The following is a 12,411-nucleotide window of genomic DNA, read 5'->3' as shown; positions in this document are numbered from 1 at the left end:
ACGTCACTGGTCTGTAGATATTTTCACAGCCCTCTTTTTGACTCTTTCATTGTACAGGTCCTCAATGGAAGGCAGGTTGGTTGTTTCTTCTGCAGCTCTAATTTATCCTCTGAAGTCTGTGTCTGTCTTGCTGGGTTGCAGAGCCAAACCAGACAGTTATAGAGGTGCAGAGGACAGACTCAACAATTCCTCTGTAGAACAGAATCAGCAGCTCCTTGGGCAGTTTGAGCTTCCTGAGTTGGTGCAGAGAGAACATTCTTTGTTCTGCTGTTTTGATGACGTTCTTGAGGTTAGGTGCCCATTTTAGATCTTGAAATATGATAGAAGCTAGAAATTTGAAGGTCTCTACTGTTGCAACCGTGTTGTCTAGTATTGTAAGAGATGGTAGTATGGGAGGGTTTCTCCTAAAGTCTACCACCATTTCTACAACTTTGAGTGTGTTCAGTTCCAGATTGTTCCGGTCGCACCCGAGGGTACTTGTTCAACCTCCCATCTGGATGTGATTTCATCGTTGTCTCGAATGAGACCAAACACTGCCACTGATATTAGAGCTACGGCTTCAAATTTTCCTGAATTGAAACCAATTATGCAGGCAGAAATATTTTCATCTGCTTTGACTGTGTGTTTGAAGAAAAAGATGAAGTAATTCAAATAAGACAAGCAATAAATAATATTAGGACTCCCAGTCATTGCCTGATTCTTTTGATTTGATATAGAAAAAAAAGTTCTTTTCCATTTAGGGATTGTTTGCCCCTCCCTTCTTCCACATTTGATTTGATTTGGTACCGATTCATTGTTAAGGATGTACTGTATTTTTCGGAGTATGTTCTGGAGTATAAGACGCACCTTAGTTTTTTGGGAGGAAAATAAGAAGTGGCAGGGGAAGGATTCTGCAAAATCCCCATTCCCTCCCCACTCCAGGGGAAGGTTACTGTAAAATCCCCATCCCCTCCCGATCATCTGGGACTCGGGAGATAGAGAATAGATTGGGTCATGGCCAGTCAGAGGTGATATTAACCAGTTCTCCAAACGACTCCAAATTTCCATTACCGGGTCTCCAGAACTGGTCAGAACCTGTTGAATACCACCTTGAACTACATGGATGAATGGCCTCAGGAAAGCAGCAGAAGCTGAATTTCTACTGAGTTTGTCTGAGGCTCGGGTGATTTTGGGCTTATCACCAAGAGGCTGTGAGTTGTAATTCCGCCTTAGACATTAAAATCAACCTGGTGACTTTTGGCCAATTACCAAGACACTGTGAATTCTAGTCCCGCCTTAAGCATGAAAGTCAGTTGCGTAACATTGGGCCAGTAACACTCAGTCCAACTGACCACATAGATATTCTATTCAGGGGGAAATAGGGAAAAATTGCAATATTGGGTATGCTCATTACTAAATAACTCAATTTATTTAGTTTCTCGAGTTATTATTTATTTAATAACTCAAATAATAATGGCGAGATTAGATAGATAGATAGATAGATAGATAGATAGATAGATAGATAGATAGATAGATAGATAGATAGATGATAGATAAGATTAGATAAGATTAGATAGATAGATAGATAGATAGATAGATAGATAGATAGATAGATAGATAGATAGATAGATAGATGATAGGCAGGTAGACAGATAGATGATAAAAATGATGATAGATTAGATAGATGATGATGAAAGAATAATATAGATATATATATTATATATATAATAACAAATTATAATATAATAATAATATACTATATAGAGAGAGAGATGGATTAGATAGATAGATAATGATGATGATAGATAGCTAGATAGATAGATGATCATGATGATGATGATAGCTAATAATATATTGAGATAGATGATAGATAGATAGATAGATAGATAGATAGATAGATAGATAGATAGATAGATAGATAGATAGATAGATAGATAGATAGATAGATAGATAGATAGATAACTAGATAGATAGATAGATAGATAGATAGATAGATAGATAGATAGATAGATAGATAGATAGATAGATAGATAGATGATAGATAGATGATAGATAGATAGATAGAGCAAGCTAGGAGAGGCCTCCAGAGCGTGTGCAAAAGGCAATTCTACAGTAATGATCAGAGACAACTTTGAATCCTGATGGGTAATTAAACATCAATTTTACAAGTGCTTCCAATACTTTTTTGTGCATAGATGCCTTGTCTGTTGTTTTGCAGATCCTCCAGGCCACACCCTTGTGTTCCTTCCAGAAGAGATCATTTTTAACCTCTGTGCCTGACTCATCATCATGCAGCTTCTGCTGGGGCTCTTCTTCTTCTCTGTCCTCCTGACTGCAGGTATGGTCCGAGTTGTGTTGCTGGGGGCTTCAGTGGAACTAAGGAGACTCTTCCACACTGGCCATTGGGGGTTTCCTGGTGAGAACTGTGAAAAACCTTGAGAACCCATCAAAGAAGGAGTCATTTGCTGTGGGTACAGATTCAGAACAGACCAAGGTTTATCGAAATTATCTGTATGTTTATCTTTATCTGTATCCATCCATCCATCCATCCATCCATCCATCCATCCATCCATCCATCTTTCTATGTATCTATCCACCTAATTTTCCTTCCTTTCCAGGTATTTCCTTGAAGTGTGAATATTGTGTATCAACGACTCCGAATTGTTTTGGTCGAAAACAAACATGTTCTCATAGGAATACTGTCTGCATGACTTTGAAAATTGAAATTAATGCCTGTGAGTAAGATTGCTCCCATTTTTCTCCCCCCCCCCCCGCCCTCATCGCCACTGAAACGAAGCCCATCCACCTTGATGCTGGTTGTTCTCTTCTTTTCTTTTCTTCTAATTTCCCCAGATTTATGACCTTCTCCAGAGAGCTAGGTCTTCATATAGTGTGTCTGATGTAGGAGGATAATACTTTTTTAAAATTTCGTTCATACATTTTTCTTTAAAATACATTGGTGCTTAGCAAACAGTATATTCTCTGGGTCAATTTACCTATATACAGTAATAGTAGTAGTCATATTGTTTATGTATACACTGTTCCCCCGAAAATAAGACCTCCCCGGATAATAAGCCCAACCGGGCTTTTGAGCGCATGGGCTAAAATAAGCCCTCCCCGAAAATATTTAAATATATGTGCAGCCGGTCACCACCATTTCTTCTGGTTGCTTACCGTGCAAACAACATGAGCTGAAGAGGTGAAGCTGGAGGGGCAGAAGGGAGGGGGAACATACCCCATACACCCCACATGCTCTTACCTAACAGCCACTCCTGCAACGCTAGCCACCACACCCCTTCTGCCATGCTAATGGCCGGCGCAAAAGCCGTTAGTGAAGATCAGGGAGGCAATGGCAGTGACGGGACATCTGTGTCACAGCAGTGTGGCTGGGCCGACAGCTTGGTGCAGAGTCCTGAGAAGCATGGCTAGAAGCATGTACACGACCTCAGGGATGAGCGGCCACAGTAGCACAACACAGCAGCAGCCATGAGGTGGCCATGCTCGCCTCCTCCTGCACCTCACAAATAATAAGACCTCCATGAAAATAAGGCCAAGCGCTAATTTTGAGGGTCAAAAGAGAATAAGACCCTGTCTTATTTTCAGGGAAACACAGTACATATTAATAATCTTTCAACTTCTAACTTCTACCTCTATTACCTAACCATTGATAGAACAAATCCCATGTTAAAAAAAAACAAAAAACATTCTGCATCTTCTTTGATTTTATCTGTAATGTTAACCTATCCATTTCTACATATTCTAATTTTTTTTAAAATTATGTTTTCATCTGTAGGGATTTCCTCATTCTTCCAGTACTGGGCAAATACAATTTTCACTGTTGTCAAGAGATGCAATATTAAATATATATTCCCTTTGTCATATTTTTTTTCTGATAGTATACCTAGCCAAAATATTTCCGGCTTTAAATCTATATGTTGCCTTTAACATTTTCTCTAACCACGTCTGTATTTTCACCTTTTTTTTTTTTTTTGCCTTTGGGCATGTCCACCACATATGATAGTAGGAATCCGATATCTGATTACGTTTTCAAATTTAGCAGACATGTTTTCTAGCCTTGCTGGTGGCAGATGTAGGATAATTTGAGCCTGGGCATGTAGATAGGATTGGAAACCTGTATTTGGGTGGGTGGAGGAATTCCTTCAAGTTTAAGTGACGGCTCTGATCACTGATTTTTCTCCCTTCCTCTAGCGGTGGTAATTCCTGCCAGCATGAAACGTTGCAGCACGGTGGGGGATTGCAAGCATTATGGAGGTCTAATAGGGAAGCGTTTATTTGGCCAACCCCTCAACATAACAGATAATTTGTCTGGTCTTCTAGTTGGATCTGTCATTAAAGACGTGATCTGCACCAAAACCATGTTCTCCTTTGCACCAGAGGATTTGCACAAAGGATCCCCAGCCTTCCTTGGGCTCCTTCTGATGAAGCTTTTCTTCTAAAGCTCTTCCTTCCACCCAAGAAGTTGTCCCCTTTTTCTTATCCAGTTTTGTCCTCTCAAGCTGATCAGGCTGGATCTTGGATGTTATGTAAATTTTCCCCAATGGAAACCCATTAAGCAAACAGAAATACAATCCGCTGCCTTGAATGTGGGTTTGAATAAAGGTATTTCAAGTTATTTTATTCATTGAGCTATTTTTTTCAGAAGAGACTGGGAAACCACTGGTCTAAAATGGTATAGGGCAGTGGTTCTCTATCTGTGGTCCGTGGACCCCTGGGGCCCCCACAATGTCATCCCAGGGGGGTTCGTGAAGGTTTGAAGATTTAAATCTTTTGTCTTGGCGTCTGTGGCCATAGTTCGTGGCCATTAAAGCTATTCAAAGGGAGTCTGTGGTGAAGAAAAGGTTGAGAACCATTGGTGTAGGGCCGGGATGGTAAACCTATGGCACGCGGGAAGCCTCCTGAAGGTCCCTGAAGGCTCTGGAGGGCTTTCTTCATCGTTGGTTAAAAACAGGGAAGACCTTGGTTTTAAAGTACGCCCTTCTGTGATCCCAGCCAATGATTAAAGCTGTCTTCAATTTAAATACTTTTGAGGTTTTGTAACAAATCACAGGAAGCTCAAGAACAACAAATGTTATCTTTTGAGAAAGGAAGAACAGTTTTTTTGATCTATTCTTTCCCCCTTTTCAAACAATCAGCAACCACACAAACGCACTGATTAAAATACCACGGAGAAGACCCTTCCTTTGTGTCCCACCAGGTGTATCTCCCTAAGGGATGGGACCTGCAGCATTCCCTGCCTCCCCGTTCTGATGGTTTGGGTAGATGTGACCGGCAAGAGACAGTCCCTCATCTATTCTTTGCACAAAAGTCAAAGGGTAATTCTGGGAGTTGGAGTCCATGGGTCTTAAAGTTGCAAAGTTTGGACACTCTTGGACTAGACTCTCAATATGGTCATATCTAAAGTTATTTAAATGTGCTAACACCTAAAATTGCAAAAATGTGGGGATAGCCAAAGTTATGTTAATATCTGAAGTTACACCAGTTTCTAAACGCATTCTAAATTGCATTAACAGAGGGATACCATCAAGATTAATTGTTCTAACTGTCAGGAAATTTCTCCTCAACTTAGAACTGAGGAGAAATTTCCTGACAGTTAGAACAATTAATCACTGGAATAGCTTGCCTCCAGAAGTTGTGAATGCCCCAACACTGGAAGTCTTTAAGAAGATGTTGGATAGCTATTTGTCTGAAACGGTATAGGGTTTCCTGCCTAGGCAGGGGGTTGGACTAGAAGACCTCCAAGGTCCCTTCCAACTCTACTATTGTATTGTATTATTGTATTGTAAGATCAAGTGAGGTACTAATACCACTCTATAAAGCCTTGGTAAAACCACACCTAGAATCCTGCATTCAGTTTTGGTCACCACACTATAAAAAAAGATATTGAGACTCTTGAAAGAGTGCAGAGAAGAGCAATCAGGATGATTAGGGGACTGGAGGCAAAAACATACGATGAATGGTTGCAGGAACTGGGCATGGCTAGTCTAATGAAGAGAAGGACCAGGGGAGACATGATAGCAGTCTTCCAATATTTGCAGGGTTGCCACAGAGAGGAGGGAGTCAAGCTATTCTCCAAAGCACCCGAAGGCCAGACAAGGAATAATGGATGGAAACTGAACAAGGAGAGATTCAACCTGGAAATAAGGAGAAAACTTCTGACAGTGAGAACAATCAACCAATGGAATAGTTTGCCATCAGATGTTGTGGGAGCTTCATCAGTGGAGGCTTTCAAGAAGAGATTGGACTGCCATTTGTCAGAAATGGTATAGGGTCTCCTGCATAGGTGGGGGGTTGGACTAGATGACCTACAAGGTCCCTTCCATCTCTGTTAATATCTGTAAAATCACATTTGTTCTACACAGGAACTTGACCTTCACGGTCTGATGGATTGCACATGTGACTGCAGAATATTTAAACCAAGAGTGTCAATTCATGTTCTTTTCCTTTTCTTTTTCCAAGTTTTTTATTTTCTGTCAATTCATTTTCAAACAGCATCTGGTCTTAGGTGAAACTTGCAAAATCAAATCTGCTAATGAGAGAGAAGATAAATCCCGTGTCCCTTTCTCCAAAACAAGAACAAACAAGAGAAAGAGCATATTCTGTAGTTTCTATTTCTCCAAAATGACAAGAGCAAAACTTTTCACATGCTACTTTTTAATACTTGCCCTCAAACATTGTGAAAGGAAAGAGTGCATGACTTCAAGTGAAAGAGAAAGTTTTCTAACGGTTGGGTGCTTCAAGTTGTGTTTGATATTTGGCAACTGTGGATCGAAAACCAATGCTTTTCAAAGTGGGCAATTTTTAAGATGTGCTTGGATTTCAACTCCCAGAATTGCAATGTTCAGAAACAAGTTAGATAAAACTTGGCTCAACAGCAGAAACTGAGAGAGAGAAGATAGACACTTAAATATGGCTCAGCAGTGTCCTGAGAGCCAATGCGATCTAAGGCTGCATTAACAAGCGGATAGAATTAAGTTCACGAGAAATGCTACCATTTTTTAATGTTGTGTAAACTTTCTGCTAACCTAGCCGTTCGAAAGCACCTAAAAAATGCAAGTAGAAAAGTAGGAATCACCTTTGGTGGGAAGGTAACAGCGTTCCGTGCCCCTTCGGTGTTTAGTCATGCCGGCCACATGACCACAGAGACATCTTCGGACAGCGCTGGCTCTTCGACTTTGAAATGGAGATGAGCACTATCCCCTAGAGTCTTCAATTAAAGCCACAAAAATCACATTGCCCTAAATTTACTCTGATGAAGGGAAAAAAATCTATGCTGTTTTGTTCAAGCTCCTTTGAAGAGTGATCGGATGCTGATATTTTCATATCCTGAGTTTCTCCCCCACCCCGGCACACTCCTTATTCTGTTCTGACTCCAGACCTACTTTATAATCAGATTGGAATGAATATAAATAGCCAGTAATATCTGGGAATATTTGCAACTGAGAGACCATTGTATTCTTAAACATCTTGCGCAAGCTTGGAAAACCAGAGATTAGCGATCCTTATTTCAAATAAAGGAGAGTGCAAAAATTAGCTTGAAATTGAACATTAAGAAAACTAAGATCATGGCATCTGGCCTTCTTAATTCATGGCAAATAGACGGGGAAGAAATGGAGGTAGTGACAGATATTATCCTTCTGGACTCCGAGATCACCACAGATGGGGACTGCAGCCAAGAAATTAAAAGATGCTTCCTCCTGGGGAGGAAAGCTATGGCAAATCTAGACAGCATACTAAAAAGAGACATCACCCTGCCAACAAAAGTGTGTATAGTCAGGGTTATGGTTTTCCAAGTTGCAATGGATGGCTGTGAAAGTTGGACATAAAAAGGCTGAGCGCCAAAGAATTAAGGCATTTGAATTCTGGTACTGGAGAAGACTCCTGTAAATCGCTTGGACTGCAAGGCGATCCAACTGGTCAGTCCTAGAGGAGCTCAACCCCGACTGCTCTGTAGAAGGCCAGATCCTGAAGAGGAAACTCAAATACTTTGGCCACCTAATAAGAAGGAAGGACTCACTGGAGAAGAGCCTAATGCTGGGAAAGATGGAGGGCAAAAGAAGAACGGGACAGCAGAGAATGAGGTGGCTGGATGGAGTCACCAAAGCAGTCGGCATGAACTTAAATGGACTCCAGGGGATGGTAGAGGACAGGAAGGCCTGGAGGAACATTGTCCATGGGGTTGCGATGGGTTGGACAAGATTTTACAACTAACAACAATAAATCTAATTTGCTGGCTGGGGATTTCTGGGAGCTGAAATCCACACATCTTAAAGTTGTCACGTTTTTGGGGGGGTGGGGGAACTCCAGAGAATTCTAGCCCTGGAGAATTGAACATTGTTGAGTTGCAAAACATCCGAGAAAAAAGGAATCTTGTTGCCAAGAAACTTTCCTTATTCTGACATTGTTCTTCACCTCTCTTAACCCTCTTTTCCTGTCTTGCAGATAGAGATGGGGAAATGGCTTTAATACAATAAAACTACAGTAGGAAAGCACTGGCTTAGATTTATTTCTTGTCCTTCTAACCAGCAAAGCATTTTGTGTGGGTTATAAAATTCCACAAGCAACTACTAAACCAAACCTCCCTCTCCTACATTACAGCCAGTGGTGGGATTCAGCCAGTTCGCACCATTTCGGGCGAACCAGTTGTTAACTTTCTGAGCAGTTTGGTGAACTGATCATTGGAAGAAATCATTAAGGCAGAGAACTGGTTGTTAAATTATTTGAATCCCACCACTGACCACAGCCCTAAAGTCATTTAGTCTTGGAATAAATAGTCTGCCAGAAAGAAACCGAGGACACACGCCAGGAAGAATTCCACAGCCTTCCTTCTAATGGTGTGCAATTTAAAAAATAAACATTTTGGAAATCTTCCAGGAAATGACAAGAACAATAAAACACTAAAAGCCACTAACTGTAATAAAATGAATGCTATTTATTTAGGAAGGAAGGGTTCAAAACATGTAAACCCTCATTGCTCTGTGGATGCCGAAAGTAAAACTGATCATGAAAATGGGACAAATTGCCTGATGGAACGTTTTTTGCTGACTGTCAAAAAAAAAAAAAAAACACCACATTACCCTATTCCTTTTTTCCTTTTTTCATTTTTAATCGGAGGAGGAACAAGGATCTTTGTTCACAATTGCTGTTGGTATTTTTCAAAACGAAAGGCACCACAGGCTCCTTGAGGTCAGTGTTTCTCAACTCCCTTAAGATGGGAGGATGCCAACTTGCAGAATTCCCCAACTAATGATTTACCTCCAATCCAGCTAAATCATTGCCCAAAATAAAACCTTCCTCTTTCACTTTTGGTGAAAAGGAAATCTGAACATTTGTGATTAGCAACTGATTTCTCTGGGCTGCAGCTGCAACTGAATCACACACACAAATAAATAATAATAATAATAAATTTAAATTTATTAGCCGCTCCCTTTCCAGACAGGACTCGGGGCGGCGTACAATGGAGCATATAAAATATAAAACATATATACAAACACATAAACATACATATATACAAGACATACATGCACGGAGGAGGTAACAAACACACACACACACACACACACACACACTTTGGTGACACCCAGGCTGAAGGCAATTAGAAATTCAAGTAAATGAGGGTGGATATGATATTGTTGCCATTATGGAAACTTGGTGGGATGAAACCGGCAAATGAAATACACAGCTACAGCAGGAGAGTCAAACTCAAGGCCCGGGCCCCGGATTTGGCCCATGGGGTGCTTAGATCTGGCCCGCGGGGCTGCCCTGGAAACAGTGAAGGACCAGCCCGTGGTGCCTCTGTCAGTGAAAACAGAGCTCAGCTTCGTTTTCACTGGCAGAAGGTTGCAGGAGGCCATCACAGCCGAAAACGGAGCTCAGAAGCCAGTTTTTGCTGGCAGAGTGCTCAGGCCACCATAAGCGCCCCAATCACAAGTAATGTTGAACTGGTCATGCCCACCCTGCCAATGCCCACCCCGGCCCCAGTGCAAGCAAAAGCAACAGAACAAAGTCATACTAAAGTCTTGGACTTTAAGAGAGCTAATTTCAGTAAATTTAGAGAGAATTTGGGAAGGATTCTATGGATGAGAATCATCAAGGGGAAGACAACTCAAGTAGCTTGGGAAATTTTAAAAAGTGATATTATAAAAGCCCAGTCTAGCACAATACCAATGAAGAAGAAAAATAACAGCTCTCAAAAGAAACCAGCATGGCTGCATGAAGAACTCTGATAAACCCTAACCCTGCACCATGTGGGGGGGGATTTTTGTCCTCCCTGGGCTCCAGAGGCCCTCTGGAGGCTGGAAACAGGCCCATTTCCGGCCTTCCCCAACTTACAGTAAGCCTGTTTTTCACCCTCTCCAAGCCTCTGTGCATGCCCTGCACTTATCTGCATCCAAAACAGGCCGCGTGGGGACTCTTGGGAGGGATGGGGTGGGCGAGGTAGTCAGGAGTGTGATTTGGGGATTCTCCAAACTGCACAGAATCTTAGCTAGAGGTTCTCCTGAACACCTGCGAACACCCCCCCTCAGCCCACCCTGTGCCTAGCCTACAAAAAATGATTTTGTTGAGAAGTGTACATTTGTTCCTCCAAACCCCTATCCTGTTGTGTAAATTGAGAGAGATAGCTTGCTTCTCTTTCCTGTTGCACCCTCACTGTCTATTGCACCAGAAAGCGATTCTCTGAAGAAGATGGATCTCTGAGGTGACAGCAATACGAATGGCACAGCCTCGTGGTCCCTGGTGGTAGTGCTTCTTCAGAGTCAGGACTTGTAAGATGTCCTACCTACTAGGTCTTATAGGCAGTCCTTGATTTACGACTGATCATTGAACAACCATTTGAAACGACAATGACCTCAGAAAGAATGCTTTATGGTCCATAAAATACTTCCAGCCCATTGTGAAATAATATGCACCACCCTCTCCAGTCACATGACTGCATTTCGGGTGCTAAGAGACCAGCTCGCGTTTACAACTGGTTGCAGCATTCCCTGACCGCTATTTTTGACAGGTTTTGCCAATTCCTACTGTGTTCTTGGCATTTTTTCCTAGATTGTTTGCCAGCAAACATACTCATGCAGGAGAATGGCTTAACGATCTCTGCACAAATAGGAGAAAAATCGATGGCCAGTCCCATAAAGGAAAAAGTAAAGGAGTTCCTGTGGATATTACTCTGCTAGACTATAGGGGGCGGTGCTCACCTCTGTTTCAAAGCCATTGAGCCAGAGTTGCCCGAAGACATTTCTGTGTCATCTGGCCAGCGTGATGTCGCAGAGCGCCGTTACTTCCCACCGAAATGCTACCTATTTATCTACTCGCATTTGCATGCTTTCGAACTGCAGCTGGGGCAAGGATGGGAGCTCACCCTATTGTGTGGAGCTTGGGTCTCAAACCTGGGTGGCCAGTCAATAAGCCCAGCATCTTAACCACTGAGCCACCACATCTGTCCAGTCCCGTGCTTGCCTTGTATTACAACCACAATGACTTACAATCAAAATTCTTCTAGGTCTTCTAGTCCAACCCCCTGCTCAAGCAGGAGACCCTATACCATTCCACACAAATAGCTATCCAGTTTCTTCTTTAAAATGTCCAGGCTTGGAGAACCTGCAACCTCTGGAGGCAAGTCGCTCCACTGATTAATCGTTCACTGTCTGAAAACAATGTCCAATAGGACATTGAAATAACAAACTGAAGTGGGAAGATCTTGGAAGACTAGAGTAGGTACAGTTAGGATAGGAGGAAGTTCATGGCAATTATGGGAAAACTGGGGAAGGACCTGAAGCATATGTTAATGCCTGCATAAAAAAGGGACACAGTGGCTCAGCGACTAAGATGCTGAGCTTGTCAATCAGAAAGGTTGGCAGTTCAGTGGTTCAAATCCATAGCGCTGTGTATCGGAGTGAGCTCCCGTGATTTGTCTCGCTTCGGCCAACCTAGCCGTTCGAAAGCATGTAAAAATGCAAGTAGAAAAATAGGAACCATCTTTGGTGGGAAGGTAACAGTGTTCCATGCACCTTCAGCGTTTAGTCATGCTGGCCACATGACCACCGAGAACATCTTTGGACAGCGCTGGCTCTTTGGCTTTGAAATGGAGATGAGCACACACACCCCTAGAGTCAGGAACGACAAGCACGTACCTTTACCTTTTATACTTATGCTAATTGCTTTGACATAAGAAGGTGGGATCATCATGGCTTGTCAATGGGCAGCCTCTAGATACAAGGACTCCTTCTTTTAGAATTTCAAGCCAGTGTGGTCATTGCTGAGCTTAATTGGCAATGAGGATCACATAGAAGAGGCTGGACTGAGGTCTGCTTGATCTAGAGGAGATCAGTCTGCCTGTCCATCTGTCAGTCTACTGCAATGAAGAATGAAGGGGAACTCTCCAGGAAAGACAAGGAGATAGGGGAACCAAGGATC

At 42.2% G+C, this 12,411-nt stretch overlaps 1 long non-coding RNA gene across 1 annotated transcript; it reads left to right on the top strand.

The window, feature by feature from the left end:
• Nucleotides 1-4,567, top strand: LOC309397008. Its single transcript, XR_014176189.1, has 4 exons — nucleotides 1-75; nucleotides 2,198-2,317; nucleotides 2,598-2,714; nucleotides 4,189-4,567. It is a non-coding gene; the product is annotated as an uncharacterized lncRNA (long non-coding RNA).
• The last annotated feature ends 7,844 nt before the right edge of the window (nucleotides 4,568-12,411 follow it).

This window comes from Natrix helvetica, assembly GCF_964273705.1.
Source record: "Natrix helvetica genome assembly, chromosome: 9".
NCBI lineage: Eukaryota > Metazoa > Chordata > Lepidosauria > Squamata > Natricidae > Natrix > Natrix helvetica.
The sequence above is the reverse complement of the archived record's forward strand: the minus strand, read 5'-3'. Positions and strand labels throughout refer to the sequence as shown.